Raw genomic sequence first — 14,775 nt, 5'->3', positions numbered from 1 at the left:
CTTCTGACATTTTATTGGATTATTTTAAAATGTATTTCCTCTCTTGGATTCAAGCCTAATTCTGAAAACTATGTCTACTTACCTAGCTGCTGACCTCTGAAGAAAAATATCACAAGCAGAGGATATTTCTTTAAATAGAAAGCTAGCAAAAATTCATAAGTTATATCATAAGTTTATGTGCTTACCCAACTCTGGAGGATCTCATTGTCTAATGAGGGATCTGACTAGTCATCATAATTTTTTTAAACACATACTAATATTTATGTGTTTCCTAGATGCTATGCCTTGCTAAACCAGCTGCACTTTCAGTGTTCATCTAAGCACATCTTGGTAAATCTCCAGAAACTTATATTTCTCTGGTTATTTATTTTATTGCTGTACCACATCTCTTACCTATACCCCCTCCTTGCTTTGATCAGTTGTGACAAATTTATGCACTCATTTAAACATATTCCAAACAAGACTGAGGACATTCCCATAAACCAAAATTTCTTATATCCCTTAACAGTTAATCTTCACCTATCACTTTCCCAAATAACCATCTAACTGATTTCTATCACTACAAACTAGATTCAGGGGTGTGCTGGTTTAAAACTGTCTCAAAAAACAAAACCGAAAAGTAAAAAACCAAAAAACAAAAACAAAACAAAACAGGGACTTCCCTGGTGGCTCAGTGGTTGAGAGTCCGCCTGCCAATGCAGGGGACACGGGTTCGTGCCCCGGTCCGGGAAGATCCCACATGCCGCAGAGCGGCTGGGCCCATGAGCCATGGCTGCTGAGCCTGCGCGTCCTGAGCCTGTGCTCCACAATGGCAGAGGCCACAACAGTGAGAGGCCAGCGTACCGCAAAAAAAAAAAAAAAAAACCCTATTTTCTAACGTTTGTCAATTTTGATAGTGTAAATACTCCTACTATGGCAGCATGGCTGATTTTAAACTATCAAGGTGACATCACTGAATGTAGATTTAGGAAGAAACATGAATTAGCACACTATTATATACTACTGTAGTATGTCCATCTTTCAAATTCAATGTAAATGAGTAAGCTCAACATAGATAAGAACTGATGAATTTTAAGTGTTCATTATATATTACTTAATTGTAAATTTATATAATTTAATTTTTAATAGTTGCTGCTTTTAACTGGCTTCTGAAATCCTGAAAATTTTACAGCAGGTTACTGTGAGCTGATATGAGCCAGCTCCACACAACATTAACCAGATTTGCCTGTTCTGTGAAACAAATGCCATATAAATGGAACTCTTTTGTATATCCTCTTTTGTATCGGATTTCTTTTGCATAAATAATGTGTTTGAGATTCATGCATGTTATTGCATGCATCAGTAGCTTACTGTCTTTTATTGCTGAATGATATTCCATCATATGAATAGAAAACAGTTTGTTTAACCATTTACCTCTTAAAGGACATTTGTATTGTTTCCAGGCTTGGCTTTTATTAATAAAGCTATGAACATTTGCGTAGACTTTTGTGTAAATTTATACTTTTATTTTTCTTGAGTAAATCCTAGCCATGGAATTGTTGGGTCACTGGATGTTGAGCTTTATGAGACACTGCCAAAATATCTTCCAAGTAGTTCTACCATTTTACCTTCCCACCAGCAATGTATGAGTTTTTAAGTCAAATCATATTCTTGCCAACACTTGGAATTGCCAACCTTTGTATTCTATCCATTTTAGTGGGTAAGAAGTGGTATTTCATTGGGGTATTAATTGGATTTTGCTAATAAATAATTTCTTTGAATATCTTTCCATGTAGTCATTAGTCATTTTTATATTTTCTATAACAAAGTGACTTTTCAATATCTTTTCCCCATTACATTTCTTTTGTCAGGTTTATGTCCTGTGTTTTCCCCATTTTACCAGCCAGTAATTGCTCAGTAATTCTGTGGGACAAAGGAATGTCATGTGGCTGCTAGGACAGATAGAGAACAAATTAGACTCACTGCCCTCTGGAGGTTCTTTCAAAAACAAGGTCTACACTCAATTATTTGAACTGAATTGGGAACCCAAAGGCTTACTAGCCAGACAGGAGCACACTTTAAAGATACTGTAAATCTGTCACACTCTCTGATGTGGGCCCTGCTTGGAAGACCCTTTCAACTGTAAATAACATTTTCTTTCCATTGGCATCACCTGTGCTCTGGGACTACTTCTTGTGGGGAAGTCAGATCTTAACTTGCCTCCATCCAGAAAACACAATGACTTTCTTCTTAGAAGTAGTTGTAAGAGTTCTTCAACTGTTTAGGAAGACAATACCAGTAGATCACGTAGCCCTTAAAGTACAGAAATCTAACCAAAATGAGGCTACACTTGGTTAATGAAGGGACCTTTCCAAAGGGAAAACTAAGATAACTAACTCGTTTATAACCACTCTGCAGGCAATTGTCTATACTCCAATTAGAAAAGTCTCCAATTAGGAAAAGTGGTACAAAATTTGTTCCTAAAATGATCACATTGGACCTGAAAAGATTCAACTCACTGTCCAGTGTTGTTATAGATGATAGAATTGGCCTAGATTGCTTCCTTGCAGGCCAAGGCAGAGTTTTTGCAATCACTAATGTATCCTGTTGTATATTGGGCTTTAATGCATGGGCCAGTGAAAAAGGTAATATAGAAAATAAAGGAGAACACCACTTGGAACTCTGAGGTAGACACTGATGATTTATGGAAATTGCTCTGCTGGTTGTGTCCTAGACTCTGTGTGTCCAGGTTGAGGACAATACTGCATATTGGTCTCATCCTGCTGCTCTTAATCACCAGGAAATTCACCAGAAGCCAAGGTGCTATAGAAACAAGGGTGGATAAAGTTAAGGAAAACAATTCTCCAAGGGTCTCTTGCACTTCTATATGTCTTGCGGGTAGAGGCATTGTCCCTTGTCCTAGGCTATCTTTACAGGGTTATCTGTATTGCAAACAGCCTTGGAAGAGAGAGATAATATCTACTTATGAAGCAAAGATATGCATTTTTCCTATTCAGTATAATAAAAAAAAAATTCCTTCTGAACCAAAGTACCCGACTTAATGCCCTGGATGCCCTAAACTTAGGGATCCTCTCCTGCAATGCACTGCATGTACAGTTGTCAACTGGCTCTCTTCATGTTGCTCTGTAGGAATTGGGGCTCAGGGAACCAATGCAAAAGTGCTAATATTCTGGCTACTGTTCTTGTTGTGAGTAATAAACTGTCCTTCATCTCTGACCCATGAAACTGTGGCTGGTGAACTTGTGAGCTTGAAAGAACTGTAAAGTCTCAGACCTTTACAGTACCTGACAGTGTCTATGTCCAGTAAAATCCAGGTAAGAGAATGGTCATAGGGCTTCCCTGGTGGCGCAGTGGTTGAGAGTCCGCCTGCTGAGGCAGGGGACACGGGTTTGTGCCCCGGTCCAGGAAGATCCCACATGCCGCAGAGCGGCTGGGCCTGTGAGCCATGGCCACTGAGCCTGCGCGTCCGGAGCCTGTGCTCTGCAACGGGAGAGGCCACAACAGTGAGAGGCCCGCGTACCGCAAAAAAAAAAAAAAAAAAGAGAGAATGGTCATAGCTGTATTGGTTAAGACCAAATTCCGGAAACAAAATAACTATTAAAAGGAGAATAGATTAAAAAAATTGTTGTAGTATTAATGTATCTATACAATGTATACTATAGAGTTATAACTACATGGCTAAAAACTGAAAGAACCGATAAACCCAATAACATGGATGAATCCCAAATACAGTATGTTTTGTGACAGAAGTCAGACACAAAAAGCACATACAATGTGATTCCATTTATATAGCATACAAGAATCTATCAATATCAATATCAAAACTGCGAAGGTCATCAGAAACAAGGAAAATCTGAGAAAATATCACAGCCATAAGAGCCTAAGGAAACATGACAACTAAATGTAATATGACATACTAGATGAGATCCTGGAACAGATAAAGGACATTAGGTAAAAACTAAGGACATCTCAATAAACTATGGACTTTAGTTAATAATAATGTATCAATATTGAATCAATTGTGACAAATATACCACACTAAGTAATTACTGGGGAAACTGTGTATGGATATGAGTATGGGAACTCTCTGTACTATCCTCACAACTTTTCTGCAAATATAAAGCTACTCTAAATAAAAGATTTATTTAGATTAAAAAACAGCTAAGCATCCTCAGAGAAAGAGAGCGAGAAAGAGATAGTGTGACAGCATGAGCTGACTTCTGAGGCACGTGACTACGATCAGTTTTAATTTTTTTTTCAATTTTCCAGACATTGCAATTATATTGTTTTATCTCTCATATTTTCTATTAGTCATTAATCAGATTTTCAAGGCCCCTTAGGAACACAATCAGTATCTAATTAATTTGTATGTAGTGATAAGTCATCCATGGGTCATTTTCTCTCAGCAACTCTTCATTACTGGTGTTTAGACATTATTTCATACTGTGTTTATAGACAATGTTTACTATAAAAAAAAATAAACCAACTGGCTTCATTATAGACACCAGGATTGTGCTGTATCAAGTACCAGAGTTCTCTATACATTTTATAGAATTATCGTTTTAAGTGATTCATACCTCTTCCTAAGAATTCAAATAAAAATTACTTGATATTAATGTCTCATAGTCAAAATATTATTCCAGCAAACAGGAAAATTAGGTCATGGCCATAATACCTTATAAATTAGGAACATTTTTTACAAATCTTTCAAATTATTGTTGCTTATTTTGAAAACAAACTCTCACATAAGTCTGGCTCCAAATTATCAAATTTGCAGAATGGCAGGTACCAGCCAGTTGTCATTTAATTAACAATTTTGTCAAATATGGACATTACTAAAGAGTTTATTATCTATTCCATTGGCTTATAAGGAATGGATATTTCAATTAATTAAATGGAGAAGTGGAGAAACAACAGTGACCTTAATAGGACATAATGCCAAGTCTAACACAATTTGAGATCACAGGCAAAATGGGACGATTCATTCTAAACTACCAAAATGTTAAGAGTTACTTCTTTAAGTAAAATATTTATAGAAATATCATAGACAAGAAACCTATGTGTCAAATTTGATTATAAATTCAAGTAACATCATGATCATTCCATGTCTCTAGTTGTTTAAAATTAAAATTTGAAGATTCAGTATTAATACAAACATTGCTGAGAAATTTTAATAATCTAAAAATAAATTTAGTATTAGCAATTCTGATTGGTTCATTAGTTTTTCAATTTTCTATCACTACCTATATCAAATGAAAATCAGGACATAAATGGATTAAAATGTTAATAACTTTTTAAGATGCATTTTTAACCCAATGTCTCATTAATCCTTTTGGTAATTTTGTAAGTCAGGAATGAAAGTATATACTCTAATATATTTTTTCTTTAAAAGAACTCACCAGAACAGAGCTAAATTCTCTTCTTTATTTAATAAAAACATGTATAAACATTCTTAAATGTCCAAAAAAGGTATGAACACATGACTGGAAATAAAGTTTTAATCTGATTTCCACTGAAGGAAAGATATAGCTGCATTTGGCCTGCCTAGTCTTATGCAAGTTAATCATTTAATAAAAAACATAATCATATCAAAAATTTTTGTTTTTATATTTCCAAACAAATATTTGTAATATATTTTGCTGAAAAGAGATCACTAAATCAATATGTAGCTTGTATGCCCTTTCTAAATATTAGATGTTGCAACAGAATTTTCTAAAGAAAGACTATGAAAAGAGAAAGATATTTTATTGCTATGAGTTTTCCAGATTACTAGGAATTAAATTTTTTCTTTATCTGTTATTGTATATTATTTTACCTTAAATTTCATTATAGGAATAAAAGTAGGTATCCAACAAAATATAATGAAGTCTGTAGATAGAAATTACACTGCAGTAATCATTCCAGAAATGCTAGTAGACACACCACTGAAATTTTTTGTTAATCTTATGAGACCCATAAAGGGCAGCCTTTGTTTAATAGGAACTTTTGATATTTATTTCCTTGCTTCTAAAATTTTTTTCCTTCTTCAATTTATGAGGTCATAAGTGATCACTTTTCTTGAATATTGTGTTATCATTGATATTCTAACTTGTTCTTATTTTCTCTGCTCTAAATGCACAGGGTTCTAATACAATGTCCTTGAATAATGAACAGAATGTTTGTGTCTATATAGCTAGTGTTTCTAATAATGGCAGAAACGCTTCTGTTCAATGGGAAATAAGCTATAGTTTTAAAGTTTAAAATGAAAAACTGAAGTATGTGTATGTATGACCCCTCAGTACTTATGTGTTCTTGTATGTGAGAGTAAATTCATGTATATAATTGTGTGGTGGGGAAACATGTAAATATATCATCTACACTAGACTCTACTGGCTACTGAAATAATCAATCTGAATTTTTTTCTGGTTACAGGATACCAGTTTGTTTTACTTTCTGAGAATATTTCTCCTTTTGGAAGAAAAGAGGCCTTTCAAATAGTTATTGCATAAAATATACATATTATATTTCTTAAACATAACATTATGGCTTTATTACCTTAAGTTTTTTTAAAAAGTTGAAGGTTAGAACTGGATGACTTGGCCTTTTCTCTTGTCTCATTCCAGTTAAAAACTTACATATCTATTAATGGCCAGTAAACCTCTGAACAATCCCTTTTGAAGTTTGACCTTCTTCTAGAAAATCTGCTTAGCCTGACAACCATAGCTGTTCTTTCTGTCATAATGCTGCTTTTTTAGGGCACAGTGGAAATCACTGCACTTCTGGTCTCATGTCATGTTATGAGACTGGTACTTGCCACATTTGAACTGAATGTTTGGTGTGTTTTAGGAACGTTCACCATGTTTCCAAGAGAAATACTGGCATGAAAAGCTATTTACTACTTTGATGAAAATGGGTTGAAGGAGTAGGGACTGAAACCAAGTACCCTAAAACCAAGTTCCTCTGATGAGTTTATGATTAACCTCTCTCTCCAAAACATTATTCCTTTTCTTGTCCAATACCTGGTTCTCCTCAAGATAGAGGAGTGTCAAAGCAAAGGGGGTATTGAAACTGGGTATGACCCTGTGGGGCCCTTGCGGGTACAAGTCCTTTCTGTGTCCCCCATTTGCTTGTAGGAAATAGGTTCATTCAGCCTCCCTGACCTTCCCTGAGTTCCAAAGGGCAGATTCAAACAATTGCTAAACAGGGAAGGGAGGGAATTTAGAAACAAGGGAGGAACAGTGGAGAAACAATAGTGCAGCCTTGGGGCAGGATCCTGGCTCCTCTTCAAGGGATATATATAACAATATCTTTCAGTTCTTCTGCAGCAACTAAGGCTGCCCCCACCTAAGTGGAGGATGGTAACTTCAGGCTACACACAAGATTCCTGGATTTCCGCCCTGTTACCTCAGCACCAACCAATCAGAAGAAAGCCAAGCACCCTGCAGCCCTCACTCCAAATTTTACCTATAAAAATTCTCCCTGAAAACCCTTGGGAGTTCAGGGTTTTTTTTTAACACAAGCCACCCATTCTCCTTGCTTGGCCCTGCAATAAACCTTTTTCTGCTCCAAACTCTGACTTTACAGTTTGTTTGGCCTCATTGTACATCAGGCATACAAACTTACCTTCAGTAGCAGTAAGAGCTTGGGAAGGAAACCAAAGCCAAAATGGTATAGACTAAATAAAGTTCATTTATCTGCACATCCAAAGAAAAAAAGAAAATATTTTGAGGTCTCTTGACACAGATTTGCATTCCATTAGATTGCTTCAATTTGAGATTAATTTAGATCAATTTATTTGACAGAGTGTGACATGTGACACTGTAAGATTTCATTTATAAGAGCTGAGATTCAAATATTGCTTTTATTTTAAGCAACCAAAAATGTTTTATAATCTCTCAGATTTTCAGTATTATGTGATATTTTCAAATATTGTTATGTAGAAGAAAGAAATGTAGGTAGAGATAAGTCAACTGATTGCTCAAATCATTTAAAAATCCACTTACTAATTCACCAAAATTTTACTGAGCATCTGAATGTGCTAGGCAATTTTCTAAGTGTGGGACTAGAATTGTGAATTAACTTGTCAAAAATCCCGACCTTAAATGGATTTTAGATTCTAAACAAAAAGAAAATAAATGAACAAAATAATTACTGTAATTTCATTATTCCCAGAGTTCTCTGTTTGTTGACTTTCCTCTGCAAAATTTAATTATACTTTTAAGGTTTCAAAATAATTAACCAACATACTCAAGTAAATAAGTTCCACAGCAAAGTTTAATGGTGAAAAGCAAGGAAGGCACAGTAGAATTAATGAAATCATAGAGATCCAGACATTTAGTCCAGTGCCATCAAATAATATTCTTGCATTTTAGACAGTTTATAGATGTATTTCAATAAGGGTTTTATTCAATCTATAGAAATACTTCTGATAAAAAAATGTAGACTTCTCTGTTAACTCCAGTAATATAATTTTTGCTTCACCTATAAAATATTGTCATGAGCATTTCATATCTTTGCTTATATATTTCAATTACTGATTTCAAAATTAATATTTTAAGGTGTCATAAAGACAAGTATTCTATGAGATCCAAGTTGCCTTTAAATTGGACAAATTTAGTATAGCTTCAGAATGTTTTTTTATACATGGCTTGTAGAATCTTCTATGGTGATTCAAATGAGAACTCTTCCAATTTGGCTCAGTTTAGTGGCTATTCGACTGAAATTGAGGAAACCTGATGTAAGATAAGACTTGAGGTAAGACATTTACATTATCCTGGCCATGGCTTTTCGTCTGTTAATAAGGCCAGTGATATATAAAGTCCTTTCCCAAATCAACTTCCTCAAACTACTCTGTAAAACAACTATAAATGTGGGCATTCTGTATTGGAGCATCTTGAAATCCCTAAAACGAACAACCTCAGGCTAAAGTTTACAAGTGACTTTCTTTAAAAGATGTATACAAGCAGAAATTGAGAAGTCTGTAAGGAAGATTTGCTTGAGTATAGTGATTACAAAAGAAACCAAAAAGAGCAGATAGCAGAAATACCAATGAATTATTTTTCAACTGTGGGATTAATGAACACTATCCAAAATGCTGAAATCTCATAAAGAGGTCATCATATTTTGCAGATGTATTTACCAATAAAAGTCTTACCTTAATTCTGAGCTAAACCTGTGATTCCTACTTTGAATCTTATAAGAATTCTTTCACACATCCACCTTCTTACACTCACTGGAAAGCAAGCTTGGTTATTGCACTAGCATTTGCAACTAAGATGTATTCAAGAAAGGTGTTTTTGTGTTTATAATTTAAGGTAACTATTATAAAGTTGTCTTCTTCAGTATTTTATTTGTTGACAAGATCTGGTAATGATGTAGAGATTCAAACCAGATCTATGAGGAATAGATGAAAACCCTGAATTACTAAGTCCCATGATAAAAAGATTTGGAGAACAAGATGGTGTTTAGTACAAGATAATTCTATAAAAGCATGGTATTTTTAATGAAGTAATATTATTTGTTTATTGTCAGAAAAAAATGTGAAATATTTTGCATTCAGCCCTGAAATGCCATTAGTTGGCCTATGCCTCACTGTGAAGCCAATATTTCCAAAGAAATCAGCGAACTCATTTATAGCATATCTCACCATCATCCCTGGCCTATGAATATCAGCCCCTGCTTTTTAGAGATGTAGTTTCTTCCTTTACCAATACATTTCTCATTGTTTAGATGAAGCATATGACTGTGGACCCTCTTATAACAAAGTTTGAAAGTGTGTACCAGACTACATTTAACAATTCCACTAAAACAGTCTTATCTTAGTCTCTAAATTCCAACCTGTACATTTGCCAAAGTATTCTGGCTGCTTGACTTAATTTTATCTACTATAGATCCAGATTTCTATCCATCAACCAAATGAAACAAGTGCAAATTCTTCCAGCTACTCCTGCTGGCACACTGAATCCAGTGTATTTCATAGACATACCATGCTGATAAATTCACTTTTCTTTTAAAACTGTACATTTCCATATTTGGTTAAACATCCCCAGCATTTACATCCCAATGTATTCTCATGATTTTAATTTCTATATACTTTATAAAAATACATTTTGTATTTTCAAGTGTATACTATCTGATCAAGGTTTAACATTGTTATTATCCCTTCCACTTCTCCTAGGTAGCACAATTACAACTTTCCTTTAATTAGATGGAGATAAAGGATGGCTAGTTTTAGGTATAAAGAGAATTGTCCTTTTCTTTGAAAATATCAGCCTCTTCAAACTTTGAAGGGAAAGTCATATCAGATAAAGAAAGAAAGGCTGCTCCAGCTGCCAAGTAAGATTCAGTAAAGTTTGAGGGCTCAGACTTAAATTATCAAAATATTTCTATTCTATTTTTTGCTCCTTTTTGCCAATTGATGTGATCATATCAGTGACCTGAAGAGTATGGATTTAAGTGTCTTTGAAAGTCAACAATGCACAAGATTGAAACGTGAGTTTGATTTTAGTTTGCCAAAATAACTGTGACTTCCAGGAAAAAAAGTATAGCAATATAAAGTGTCTGATTGTCAGTATACGACTTGAGACAAGACTCTGGAAATTTGGACTTGTATTTCCATTTGTTTAAGCTCTCTACAGTTTTAGAAGAGGGAAAAAACAAAGGCCTCCAGGTTTAATGCAATTTATCTTAACCAGTATTTACTCTATAGCAACAGTTCCTGCCTGCCCCCAAAGCTTTGCTTTCAGGGGGTGTTTCCTTCCAAATGATGATATATGAAAATAAGATTTGTTTTATACTATTCATGACAGTCTCTCCAAAATTTTAACACTTAATAGTACCTGCATTTTCACTGCCCTCAGTCCTAAAATTTCCAGAAAATCAATCATAGAATCCCTCTTGTTGCTGTCTGCAAATAATATAGGTGACATTTTCTGTATCAATATGGGTTTACCAGTTCAAACAATAGAAAGCAATTACAAAAGAAAGAAGTTTTTTAGAAGATTTTGGGAAAGTCTCAGAATTGTTTCAAGAGAAACTGGCTTGGAATGTACTCTGTGAATAACAGGATCCAAAATCAGAATGCAAAGTTGGTCTACTGGTTGACACTTTCATTGGGTATAGACATTACATAGTCACACCACCAACAAAATCACTGGGTGCTGGAAGCTGCCACAATCAATGACACCATTGTAAACCTGATAGACCAATTTTGTAATACTACTCAAATTATTTTCAGATTCAATGCAATCTCTACCAAGAGCTCAGTGACTCTTCTTGCAAAAAAGAAAAGAAGTTCTAAAATTCATATGGATTCTCCACAGACCCCAAATATCCGAAACAATCTTGGAAAAGAACAAAACTGGAAGATTCACAGTTTGTGACTTCAAACACTACAAAGATACAGTAATCAAAACAGTTAGGTACTGGCATAAATACAGACATATAGACCAATGGAATACAATAGATATATCAGAAATAATCCCTTGTATACATGGTTGAAGTACTTTTTTGTTTGTTTTTGCGTTTTTTTGGGTTTTATTGTTTTTGCGGTACGCAGGTCTCTCACTGCTGTGGCCTCTCCCGTTGCAGAGCACAGGCCAGGCTCAGCGGCCATGGCTCACGGGCCTAGCCGCTCCGCGGCATGTGGGATCCTCCTGGACCGGGGCACAAACCCGTGTCCCCTGCATTGGCAGGCAGACTCCCAACCACTGCGCCACCAGGGAAGCTCGGTTGAAGTATTTTTTATAAGGATACCAAAACCATTCAACGGGGGAAAGGACAGTCTTTTAAACAAATGATGCTGGAAAAACTCTATCAACATGCAAAAGAATGAATTTGGACCCTTAACTAATTCCATTATAAAAATTAACTCAAAATGGATTAAACACTTTAATGTAAGTATAAAACAGTAAAAAACTTAGGAAAAACATAGAACAAATGGAGTGACAGTGGATTTCGCAATGATTACTTGGATAGGATATCAAAGACACAGGCAACAAAAGAAAATATAGACAAATTGGACTTCATGAAAAATTTTCAAATTTAGTACATCAAAAGACACTATATTACAAATTATATGTTTGATAAGGGATTAATATCCAGAGTATATAGATAACTCCTAAAACTCAATAACAACAACAAAGAAAACTGCACTGAACAATGGACAATGGACTTGAACTGACATTTCTTCATGTAAGATATACGAATGGTCAACAAGCATATGAAAAGATGTTCAACATTACTAACCATTAGGGAAATGTAAATGAAAACTACAGTGAGATACCACCTCAACCCTTTAGGATGGCTGCTATCAAAAAGGAAAGTGTATTCTGCTGCTTTCAGATGAAACACTATACATATATCAATTAAGTACATATGATCCAGCAGTTCCACTCCTGGGTATATATCCAAAATAAACCCCCCAAAAACCAAAAAACACTAATTCAAAAAATATATGTACCCCAATGTTCATAGCAGCATTATTTATAATTGCCAAGATATGGAAGTGTCCATCAACAGATAAATGGATAAAGAAGATGTGGTGTATATATACAACAGAATACTACTCAGCCATAAAAAAGATGAAATTCTGCCATTTGCAGCAACATGGATGGACTTGAAGGGCATTATGATAAGTGAAATAAGTCAGACAGAGATAGAACAATACTGTATGATATCACTTATATGTGGAATCTAAAAAATACAACAAACTAGTGAATATAACAAAAAAGAAGCAGACTCACAGATAATAGAGAATAAACTAGTGGTTACCACTGGGAAGGGGGAGGGGCATCATAGATGTGGGGGAGTGACAGGTACAAATTATCGGGCGTAAAATAGGCTCAAGGATGTACTGTACAACATGGGGGATAGAGTCAATATTTTGTAATAACTGTAAGTGGAAAGTAATCTTTAAAAATTGTATTAAAAAACTGAAAACTAAGAGAAGAAGTAAAATAGAATCATATAAATATTTAAAACCAGAGAAAGGGAAGATAACAAACAAAAGCAACAAATACAAACCAGTTACAAACAACCTGGTAGATATTAATCTAAACACATCAATAATCACTTTAAAGGTGAACTGTTTAAATACACCAATTAAAATACAGAGATTATCAGAGTGAATTTCGGAAAAAAAAAAGACCCAACTCTACTGTCTATAAGAAATCCACTTTAAATATTTAAAAAATCCAGATAGATTAAAAGTAAAGGTATGGATAAAGACATAACATGCTAACACTAATGTAGCTGAGTTAGCTACATTACTTTCAGATAAAGCCAAGTTCAGAATAAGAAAGAGTATCAGGGAAAAAGACATTAAATAATAATAAAATAGTAATAATTCTCCAGGACGGCATAATCTTAAATGTGTGTGCACATAACAAAAGAGAGTAAAACTGTATGAGGCAAAAACTAACAGAACAGCAAGGAGAAATATTCACTATTATAGCTGGACAGACTTCAGCACTCCTCTCTCTGTAATTTATAGGGTTAAGCAGTCAGAAAATCAGTAAGGATATTGTTGACTTGAACAGCACCAACAATTAGCTTGACCTAATTGACATTTATAGGATGCTTCATCTGAAACCACCAGGATACATATTTTTCTGAAGTACAGATGGAACAGTCACTAAGATAAACCACTTTCTGGGCCATAAAACAAACTCTAATTCAAAAGAAAATAAATCACACAAAGTATGTTTTCAGATTACAGTGGAATTAAACTAAAAGTCAATAATATGCTATCTAGATAATTCCTAATTATTTGGAAAGTAAATAACACAACTGTAAATATCACATAGATGAAAGCAGAAGTCTCAAGAATTATAGAAATATTTTGAATTAAATAAAAATGAAGATATTAGTTATTAATATTTTTTGGATGCAGTGAAAGCAGTGTCCAGAGGGAAATTTATAGCATTAAATGCATATATTAGAAAAGAAGAAAGATCTATAATCAATAATTTAAATTTCTACCTTAAAGAAGAGCAATTTAAGGCTAAAGTAATGAAAGAAAAGATAAAATAAAAATCAAAGCAGAAAGCAAAGAAAATGAAAACAGGATAGGGAAATTCCATAAAACTAAGAAGCAGTTCTTTGAAAAGCAATCAATACAACTGCTACACATTTAAGGCTGACTAAGAAAAAAAGTAAGGAGATACAAATTACTAGTATCAGAAATGAAAGAAGGACCGTCACTATTGATTTCATGGACATTAAATGACTGTAAAAAGAATATTATGAACACCTCTATTCCCACAAATTTGTTAATTTAGATGAAATAGACCAATTCCTTTAAAGATACCGACTACCAAAACTCACACAAGGAGAAATCAACAATCTTAATAAGCCTGTATCTATTAAAAATTCAATCAATAATAAATAATCTTTTAATAAAGAAAGCACCAGGCCTGGAAGAGTTCACTGGTGAATTCTACCAAATATTTAAGGAAGAAATCATACGAATTCTCTACAATTTCTTCCAGAAAACAGAAGTAGAGGGAACACTTTCTAACTCATTTTATATAGGAAGAACTGGAGGCTGCCAGGGCCAGGGGAGGGTTGAATGGGTCAAGCACAAATTTTTTTTAAGCTAGTGAAACTATTATCTGTGATACCTGTTGACCTAAAACAAACAAACTGCCAGATATTTCTCCAGCAAAGATAGATTTTTTTTCAGGGTTAGTAGAGAACTGCAATCTGCAACAATGGAAAGTTCAGTTCCTCACATGGCAAGGGAAGGAGAACGCTTTTATAAAGGAAGGAAAAGAAAGTTGGGAGGGCTACAGTAAA

This window comes from Mesoplodon bidens, assembly GCF_964165515.1.
Source record: "Mesoplodon bidens genome assembly, chromosome: 11".
Classification (NCBI taxonomy): Eukaryota; Metazoa; Chordata; class Mammalia; order Artiodactyla; family Ziphiidae; genus Mesoplodon; species Mesoplodon bidens.
The sequence above is the reverse complement of the archived record's forward strand: the minus strand, read 5'-3'. Positions refer to the sequence as shown.